Source organism: Cyprinus carpio, chromosome A17 (genome assembly GCF_018340385.1).
Source record: "Cyprinus carpio isolate SPL01 chromosome A17, ASM1834038v1, whole genome shotgun sequence".
In the NCBI taxonomy this organism is placed as follows: Eukaryota; Metazoa; Chordata; class Actinopteri; order Cypriniformes; family Cyprinidae; genus Cyprinus; species Cyprinus carpio.
In genome coordinates this window covers 3,496,892-3,507,687 of record NC_056588.1, presented here as the reverse complement: position 1 = coordinate 3,507,687, position 10,796 = coordinate 3,496,892, and the positions used below count along the sequence as shown (strand labels likewise).

General features: G+C 35.3%; 1 protein-coding gene across 1 annotated transcript in view; it reads left to right on the top strand.

Moving 5' to 3' along the window:
• The first annotated feature begins 872 nt into the window (after positions 1 to 872).
• LOC109053093 (C-terminal-binding protein 2) overlaps positions 873 to 10,796 on the top strand; it is a 42,825-nt gene continuing 32,901 nt past the window's right edge. Inside the window, exon 1 of the mRNA XM_042773569.1 lies at positions 873 to 1,096. The gene's annotated coding sequence lies outside the window, so the exon portion shown is untranslated. The remainder of the gene's footprint in view (positions 1,097 to 10,796) is intronic.

The window sequence follows — 10,796 nt, the reverse complement described above, 5'->3', positions numbered from 1 at the left end:
TTTGCACTACAGCGTCCGCTGAACCACACACATCTATCTGATTTATTGTCAGTATTAACTGTTAATCAGTAAAAGTGTTTGTATTTATTGGCTACTCAACATGGAGTCTTGTAAAGATCTGTTATATGGTCTGAAGTGACAATAAACTACTCAGATTTTAAAATATTCATTTACCTCCAGCTGAATGATGTGAAAAAAAACACTGATTTACCTCTCAGTGTTACCACTGCCAATTATGAATAATGAATATTTAAATTTTTAAAAGGGTAAAACAAAAAAAAAAACCCTGAAAAAAAGTGCAGAAAACGTTTCAGATTAAGTATTTATCTCTAATCTGAAAAAATTATGACTAAAAATCATAAAAAATTCACTTTTCACTTAACATTTTTCTCAGATATGAACTGGAAAATTTTGTTAAATGAACCATATGAAAGATTTATCTCTATAGTCTGAGACTAAAATTAAAAAAATGTTACAATATTCTAGTCTAGTTTAACATGATATTATCGCATAGTTTTGCTAAATAAGATGATTTTAATTAATTTTTATAGTAAACAACCTAATTAGTCAAAGTCAACTGAACTGAAGTCAAGTTAAATTTGACATTAAGGAAGACATGTTATGAAAAAATTAGATCTCATAAAAGTAACAAAAATCTGAAAATCATGCCCAGGGGTCAAACATGAGAGAATTTCGACTTCTCTGCGACAGCAATCAATGCTAGTGTTCCGCAGGCCTGCTGTGGTCAGACTGACCAGTGCAAACGCACTCGATGTGGGCGTGACCCCGCGCTAACCGCGCCGCTATTGGTCGGCTCAATCCAAAGCCCCGCCTCTTTCAAAAAGATAGAGAAAAAAGAAAAGGAAAACAGAGACATCTCAATCCTTGCAACCGGGGAAAAGATGAAACGTAGTGCACCATAGTCTCCGAATCACCTCCTCTTTTTTTTTTTTTTTTAAACCCAGTAAACCACCTTCTTGCGCTCTGAACCAAACTGAGCCACATCTGTAAGTTATTTCAATCACCAAAAGCCAAACATCACAATCAGACATTCAGTTTTGGGACACGCTGGAATAAGTTCTGTAGCATTTTAAAGGTGAGTCATTAATCATGAACGCTTCTACGTGTATTTGAGCGGCGTATTGTTTCTTAATGGATATATAAACCCTATATATACTCATACACACAAAGGCGTTTGTCCAGGTAAGATAGAAGATGCACTCGCCGGTTGTTGGTTTAAGGAGCCGCGGCTGGTGTTGCGCGGTGTGTCCGTCCATGCGTGCGTTTATTCGCCTGCGACATGGAGGGGATGGGTGGGCTTTTCGCTGTGTTTCTAATATCCGAGGACATCTTGAGCCACTCGGAGACTGAAATAGTTAGAATGGAACGTCTTTGGTTGTTACACTGGCTCTTTGATCCGTGGCTACATTGTATCGGCTGACTCTTCTGGATTTGGATACATTGTGTCCGTTAGATTAAGTGTTGCAACAATGTATAAAATAGCTTTATTAAAACTCTGTTGATGTCTTCCGTCTTTACTGGTAGCATTAGCTTAATGTTGCGTGTCTTTTAAGGGCACTGTGTAAGGAAATATACAATTTGAGTCAACGTGAATGTAATATTTAGTTGATAACTGTATAATCAGGTTCCTAAATAAGGTTTTGGCCAAGTCAACAATCTCTATTTTTATGTAGTTTAAAAGTTTAGTCTGGTCGCTGAATTTATTACATACACGTTTTTTAAGGATTTGTGATGTTTTTTGATGATTCCTTACAGATTTAAAACAAGATATTAAGAAGTGTGTGTGTGTGTGTGATGCCCCTTTGTCTTTGCTGGAGGAGAGGGGGTGTGTACAGATGTTCTCTACCAGGACATCTGCTGTTTCTAAGGGCTTTGTCAAGGGCCCTTTCAAGGAGGCGCCGGAGCCCGAAAGAAAATGTTACTTTTCCAAGCTTAACTCCGCAAGCTATCAAATGCGAAGCAGTCCTTGCTGGTCAATAGGATGCAATGCATCTGTTAATACTGCACAGTGTTACTCATAAGCAGTTATGTACTCTCAGTAGGTTGCATGTTTGGGTTTGACGACTGAAGATCTTGATTTCTAACACGTCCATTATGTTTCCCGCTGGGAATTCACCCTCTCTCTCTCTCGCTCGCCCGGAGCACTCACACATCACACACTGAATCATAGTGTACATGGCAGCATACTAAGCAAGAAGACATTTATTAGAGTCGGACAGGAAAATGCAAAGGGCTTCTTTAATATTTATGGCATCCTGTTCTTCAGGTGTGCGGAGGGAACGTGTGCGTTCATTTATATGTTGCTTGGATAAGCGGTTCCCAAGTGGTTATACATTGGAATATCAAGTGGTGACCCTGCACAAAAAATGTTTCTTGAACAGAAATGTCCTTAAAATCACATTTTGAAATATAATAATAATAAGTATCATTAATAATTTAAGTATTTACCTCAACAACCACTAATAGATTCAACAGATTAAATGTAGTCTGATTGATAATTTTCTGTTATTTTCATGGTTTTGTTCATGGTTTGAGCATAAAGGCATGCCATAAGTGACAAGTGAATTTGCACCAAAATACCATATAGTTAATCAACAACAGAAGTATTTTCTCTTTCCTTCTAAAAGTTGATAAGCCTATTTTTTTGTTGTCCTAATTATGCACAGCTATAAGGGTCATGGCCTCACAGGGGAGCACTACTGGTCTACATTTATTTATTTTTTCTGTTACAGGTACATAAAATATGTTCCTATTTTTAAACAAATTCATTAAATATAGACAATGTTGTCTGATTATTTCATATAAGCTATTATATTTCTCAGTTATGTATTTCCTCCTATATCATTCTTTGGTTTGATGGAGACCTGATGGTGTAGGGATTTATGGTGCTTATATTGGGAAATGAAACGCTGACCTCTGAAGGCTTCAAATATGAAAAAAAAAAAAATATCTCATAGAAGAATGTTATAAGATTTGTTTTTCTTTCATGTGTTCCACCATATATTTTACATTTACTGAAGGTGACGTGCAACAGTTAGGCCTGTTTTCTGAAACTTATAAAAGACATGATTCATACAGTCAAAAAATTCAGCATACACACATTCAGTATTTATGTTTGCACACATTACCATTCAAAAGCGTGGGGTCTGTAAATTCTGTAATGTTTATGAAAAAGTATTTTGCTCACCAAGGCTGCAAAAATACAGTAAACACAGTAATATTCTGAAATACTATTATTCTTCAAATAACTGTTTTCTGTTTGAACGTATTTTAAAATGTAATTTACTCCATTATGTGATCCTTCAAAAATCATTCTAATATGTTGATTTTCTGCTCAAAAAACATTCCTTATTACTATCAATATTGAAAATAGCTGTGCCGCTCAATATTTTTCTGAAGTCTTTGATGAAATTTTATTTGAAATATAATTTTTTTGTAACAGTGTTAATGTCTTTCCTGTCACTTTTGATCAATTTAATACATCCTTGCTGAATAAAAGTATTAATTTCTTTAAAAAATCTTACTGACCCCAAGCTTTTAAACGGTAGTGTACTGACTGCATCTTACATATTTCAGGCAGATCATATAATAGTGTTTAATTCATCTTTTTTCATGTGGCCTGCATTCATTGGCTCAGGAGTATTGCGTTGTCTGGTAGTGGATATGCTGAGCTGTGTGTTTTCCAGCCTTTAGTTTTGTCTTTTACATGTGAGCGTGTTCTTTCCCAGAGGCAATGATAACACAATGAACATCCAGTGTAGCTCTTTTTACACTTGTGTTGAGGCCAGGAATGTTGAGTGAGCACAGAAGTGAAATCTGTTTGTTTTTGAGCGCGTGGATGAGTGTAGCGTGAATTTTAAAGAGCGGTACAGAGAAGATGAATATTAATGATTTCTCCTCAGTTTAATACCTTGTTTAACACACACTATTATGGCCTCTTCTGCATATATTCTAGTGTAGTATTCCGGTGATTTCTCAACAATAGAGAACTGAAAGGATGTCTGACGGTGCCTGATAAGAAGGTAATTGGTATGAAATTGGAACATGGCATCGGGCCTAGAGCTGCAGAATTCAACCTTTTATTTTGTTCACTGCTCGTGGCTCAGGGATGTGTCTGGCTGTCATTCAGAATGTGATGAGATTCAAGCTCTAATGTCTTGAATTCAAATCACTAGATCCTCCTCCTTTCTATTAAAGAGTAAATTTATAAAGAGTGTTGGAAAAGTAATGGAATAATGAAGGAAAACTTAGTTTTCTAGTCTAGTTTTGCTCGGTTGTTGCTGTAGATGCCAGTGAACCTTCTGTTTTGTGTTGCCCAGACATAAATGATCTCACACTCTTTCCCCTGCTAGAGTCAGCTGTAAAGGAAATGCTACAGGCTTTGCTTCCTGTTGCTTTCATACAGCCATGAGATCCTCCATGTGCTTGACAAAGGGTGATAATCTTTAGCGTAAAATTTAAAATGTACTCATGCAGAATTAGATATATTGAGAGAATTTGGCTCATTTAACATGGGTGCTTTTACTGTGTGCACTAAGTGACATTAATTATAATTCTGTCCGTTTTAAACCCATATACATTTTGGCCAATACTGATAAAGACATAATGGTGATAAGACCATAGTTTTGAAAAATCCATAGTTTAAAAAACAAAAACAACAAAAAAAAAAAAAACGCATACATTTCCTAAATCTTCATTAGTGTTTTGATGCATGTGCTCAGATTTTTGATCAATAATAGATGTCTGTACACTATAAATTAAAGCTCCAGGCTTTATTAGAAAAGTGATAATGCTGTAATCCAGCTTGGAAAGTTCATTTTCAGTGTGTGAAGATATTTTTTTGTGACATAGTTACTACATTTTTGTCCTGTTGGTTCTGGATATTTCAGAGATTTTAATATGCATTATATTTATAAACATTATATATGCAGACTTAGGGGCTGCTTGCACAAAACACATTTGCTACATTTCTATTGTTTTTTTTTTAGCATCACTAGACCTTACATTTTTCTTTTTATTGGTGCACTTTCTCTTTTTTTTATTATTTCATTTTTCAAAAGCAAAAACGCTTTGTGTGAATGGCCCTGAACACAATTCTGTTTCCCCCCCCTTTTTTTTATATAAACATACACCAGATGAATTGACCATTACACTCTCATCTCATGTACTTTACAGCATCTCTTCTCATGAGCGTAGAGTTTTTAGAACACTGGGTCAAGTTAAAAGCAGGAAAAAAAGTAATAAAAAATGCATGCAAAGAGGAATTTTTTTATCCCACTGATTGCGTCTTATGTTTTTAAATGCAGAAATGGTCTATCCATTGTTTGTGTGTGTGTGTGTGTGTGTGTGTGTGTGTGTGTGTGTAAAGAAGCACTAGACAGATGTATTTCTAATGTTGACTGTTGCCCTTTCATCACACATCTTTTGCAGCATTTCGCACACGATGCTAAAAACTGCTCAAGTTAAAAAAAAAAAATACAGTACAACTTTTAAGGCAATACACTACAGGCAAAACCATTTTTTCATTCACCGGTCAATTTTGAGCTATTTAGCTTCTATAACATGTCTTTTTTATAGTATTTATATTATTGCACTGTTATTTCCACCAGGAGATTTCAATTACAATATGTGTCTTTAAAATAAAACAAGAATTTTATATCCTGGCTTTATCCAGTGTTTAGATTTATATTCTGGAAAAAATGCAAATGCGTGCATATTTAATTACATTATGTTTAATTTGCATATATGAACATAACACATTTCAGGCATGTTATTAAAAACAGTGGTCATAATGTATTAATGTAATGTATTAATCAACTGGTGAAAGTATGGTAATGTGTATCAGTTTTCAAGTTTTTCAAATTCAAATTTGAAAAAAGTACACAAGTTTAAATATGAAAGACTTAAGCTCTGCTTCTATGATGCTGATGAGGCTTATAAATATGGTTATATTGGAAAACATCTGCAATAATTATTTCTATTTCCAATATTGATTTGGTCAGACTGATATGATTGTACAACTAAATTGTTCTCATAGATCTTTTACCCTTTTGTGTGAGCATCTCTGGCAGATAAGGGCATTATAACCCCTTGCCCTTTCAGGCTAGAGCAGATGTTCTTTAAGTCAGTGTTCAGATGAGAGGAAAATGTCCAAAGTGTCTGAAATTGAATTGAATCTTCTGTATTAATCCCTGAGCTGAAATCATTTTGCGCTGTAGGAGGTGATGTGAGCAGTCTCTCCTCCAGGTTATTTAAGTTCGCCTCCAAGAGTGAGAGTCAAAGCAGGGTTATTGAGTTCAGCGTGTTATGAAGGGGTCACCGAGGCAAGGGGCCCCTTCATTGTGCTCAGACTGTGAGGGCTCGGGGCAAAGTGCTTAGCTCATTATAGCATCACGGAGGTATTCACATGCTGTGTGGGGAGTCATATTCTGAATGCCGTTTGCATGTTGCGATGTATTGTGGTGTTTTTGTGACGTATATATGGAGGTTTCTGTCCTATGCTGAGAGGAAGAAAATGAGCAATATGACTGAGAATGAAAGTGATGCATTTGAAGATACAGATGTGTGGGAGTAAGATCAAGTGTTTGTAATGTTGCACAAGGAGGTTTCTGTCTCTGAGAGAGTGTCACACAGGAACATTTTGTTGATGTTGCTTTTTTGTTGCTCAGAAGACATAAGTGAGCTCTCAACTATGTTTCATTGAACGCTACATAAATGCAGAAATAATGGCTCAGTTTTCCTGAACGCTTCTCTCCATTGGATGAGAAGTCTTTCAGTGCATATTGAGATCTCTGATTTTTAATTGCAGAATACAGTTTGAGACATTGTTGGCATCTCTGAAACTCTAAAGGAGACACGTCTGAGCTTATACAGCAATATATAGTTCAAATATTTGATAAATACTTTTTGGAATCAGCACAGCCTAATGAAATATATTTGGCTTAAACCTGTACTTTGAAGAAATTTGCAGAAAATATCTCATAATACATTTTGTTGGGTAAATGCAACTATATAAAAATAAAGTAGAAAATATAAGTAGCTGAAACTATTTATTTACTTAAAACTGTTTATATATTTTATGTAAAATTATACATACAAATATTTTAACAAAGAAACAAAAATAAATTAAAATCCTCTACACTATCCCAGCTTGCAAAAAGAATAAAAATGTATTCAGCAACATCTGGGTCCCATGACCTCCACCAGACAACCTCCACCGTTTTTTTTCTCTCTCTCTCACTTTTTTTCTATTTTGACTTTGATGTTTTTGATTTTTGACATTAGACTAGGGCAGGGGTCGGCAACCTTTTCGGCATGACGTGCCATTTTTTAAAATTTTCTGGTTAACCCCTGTGCCAACAATGTATTGCTGTAATGCTTTGTACAGTACATACACATTTTTAAATGATACCACAAAAAACAATGGGCCTCTTTGATTTTCATGCAAATAGTTTCTGAAGATTTTTTTTTCATAAATTGTTTTTTAAACTTTTCAAAAGTTTCTTGAATAAAAGATATACAGTGTGTCTGAACATCACTGTGTGTGTGTGTGACAAGGTCAGTGCATTGAAACCGTTCAGTTTAATCACGGTTCAATATCAATGCGCTGCTTTAATTGATGCGCGCGCATTCAGAAGCTCATTCAGAAGCTCATAAACTTGTTGTCAGCGCTGCCACGTGAGTTATATTAATCAATACTGAATCACTACATTATTTCTCAGCAAGGAGGGGGTACCTTCTTACCTTGCTCTCTTCAACGTTAAACTAACGCTTCACATGAGCTTTGCTTCTGTCAAGGGTAAACCCCACCTACTTTGATTTGATTGGCCATCTCAGTCATTTTGACATTGATGAGCACTGTTAGACCGCTGAGACTTTTATCTGAAGCACCTAGTATGTGCAGCGGTCGCGCGCGCATCCGTAGACTAGTGCAAGGTAATTCTCACACTTTAATAGTATTTATAGCTCCTAACAGGCTGTGTGACTATGAGAAGTTATTACCTCAAAATGTACGTCAGTATGCAGTTTTCTCTATTGCTCGCGTGCCAGCGATTATCCCTCTGCGTGCCACTGTTGGCACGCGTGCCATAGGTTGCCGACCCCTGGACTAGGGTCTATTTCTAAAAAGGAAATCATTTAATTTAGAAGAAACAGTTGAGATATTAAAGAAATAGAAAGTGAGATATATGACTCAAACAGAAAGTGATTTGTTAGGTGATATGATTATGAACTAGCAAGTATAGGTCAAGCGTTCACAAATGGTTTCAAAACTCTGGGGTCTGCAAAACAGTGTTTAAAACAGCACACATGACGCTTTATCTTTTATCACACTTGAACAGTGACACATTGTGGGCGTTCTCTCTGTTCCTCTAAACTCTTTCAGCGTCTCCTCAGATAACCTTCTAGTGTGTTTCACACACACTTTGCTGAAGTTGATTTAAAACCCATCTCCTTTCTTTGTGCGTTACAGGAAGCTGCTTTGATGAGCACTGGCATTTCTAAAGGTCTCTGGAAAAAACATTTGTGATTGCTTGAAATTATTCAATGCCACAAATAAATATGCAGGAAATGATCTGCATATTTAAAATGCCACCTCAACAAAGTGCTCCAGAGCTTTTAAAGACCGAAACATCTTGAGAGCGATCACAGAGGAGTCTGAAATTCACTGCTCGTTTAGGTCAGGACTTTCAGTTCAGGTGATAAAAGAATAAGTTGGTGAATCTGGTAAAGAAAAGACCAGCTCATATTTCACCACAAAATCATATAGGGGAAATTGCATATTTTTAGGACCATTAGGGTATTGTGACATTATTTTCATAACTATTATGCAAATTTATTTATATTTATTTTCAATCTATCTATCTATCTATCTATCTATCTATCTACTTTTATTTATTTGTATCTATTATCTATCTATATTTCTATCTATCTATCTATCTATCTATCTATCTATCTATCTATCTATCTATCTATCTATCTATCTACTTTTATTTATTTGTTTATTATGTTGAAATATGACCTGAGCATCACATTTTTCATGTGATTGAGAAGTGAGTGAAAGAGTTTGACGCTGAGAGAGTGGAGTATCAAAGCAGCGTTTAATGAAAACATTCCCATAACAGCTCGGTTTTGCATAACTCTCAATGAATATTAAGATGAAGTGAGGTCAGTGTAAATGTGTCTATTGTGCAGGATAAACATGAGGAACGAAACACGCAAACATCAATCACAGAGAGTGCTGCGGCTGTCATAACACACACACACACACACACAGGTGCAGCTGAATCAAAGCAGCAGGTTTGTGAATGGAGCAGATGTAATTCATGCTTTGTGTGAAGGAGTGCTTTAGAAACACGAGTCTTTGAAGTGGATACAGCTGATGTCTTTGTGTTTTCTCTCTTCAAGTGCTGCTGCATGAACTGCCACAAGATTTACATCTCAAACTATACCCACTTATTAGGACCTGTGCACCTCTTTAGATCAGTCTTGTTGGTAAATTAAATAGAATTACATACAACAGTCTTTCTGGTAATGATCATCTAATCATCTAAATGTATATTGTCTGAGTTTGCTTTTATTGGGGTTGTATCTTCTTCGCTCAGTGTTTCTGTGGCAGGTTTGTGTCGTTCTTTCCTCTGACCTTAACTGTATAACAGTACAGGTCACAAGAAGTGATGGTTGCCTTGGTTACAGAGGATAAACTTGGTTAATTATTAGAGCATTTGTCTCTTTCTGTATGGAAATAATACTGTGTTTGTGTGTTGTGTCTAGTTAGCAGAACAGTCACAGTTTATTTTGTCTTTGGTGGTTATTATATGAAATGGCATATTACAATTATTTATTAACCTTTTTAACAGTGGTGTCAAACTATAATACCATGATACTTTGATATATGGTACTAAATGTATTTACCTTTCAAACGTTTGGGGTCAGTAAAATAGTAATATTTTTATAACAAATACAGTAAATACAGTAATATTATTACAATTTAAAATTACTGTTTTCTATGTTAATATATTTTCAAATGTAATTTATTCCTGTGATCAAAGCTGAATTTTCAGCATCATTACTCCAGAAATCATTCTAATATTCTGATTTGCTGCTCACTAAACATTTCTTATTATTATCAATGTTTGTTTTCAGAATTATTTGATGAATAAGGTTCAAAAGAACAGCATTTATTTAAAAATAGAAGTCTTTTGTAACATTATAAATGTATTTACTGTCATTTTCGATGTAATGCATCCTTGCTGAATAAAAGTATTCATTTAAAAAAATGACAAAACAAATCTTACTGACCCCAGACTTTTGAAAGTAGTGCATATAGTATTTCAAGAGAGTGCAATGTAAATAAATTACATCATGTCCATTGAAATAGTACATTTAGGAAAACATTTTAAGTTTTGGAACATTACAATGCCAAAATAATGATTTTCCTTTCAATAATGGTGTTTGCTAAACAAGCATCACGATTGCTCATTGATCTGAGCCATATGTAAAGACTTGAAGGTGGGCTTTTTCGACCCAGTAACCTATCTAGCAACAAGAAGAACACCCTAGCAACCACCTAACAATGACCTGGAAGCCACCTTAGCATCATGGCACCACTCAGATTCCCTTAAAGAGACCTACTCTCACGTTTTTCCAAACCTGTATGAATTTCTTTCTTCAGTTTGACATGAAAGAAGATATCTTGAAGAATTTTGGAAAGCATACAGTGGTAGCCATTGACATTCATAGTATGAAAAAACCGGCAACTGTTTGGTTACCAAATG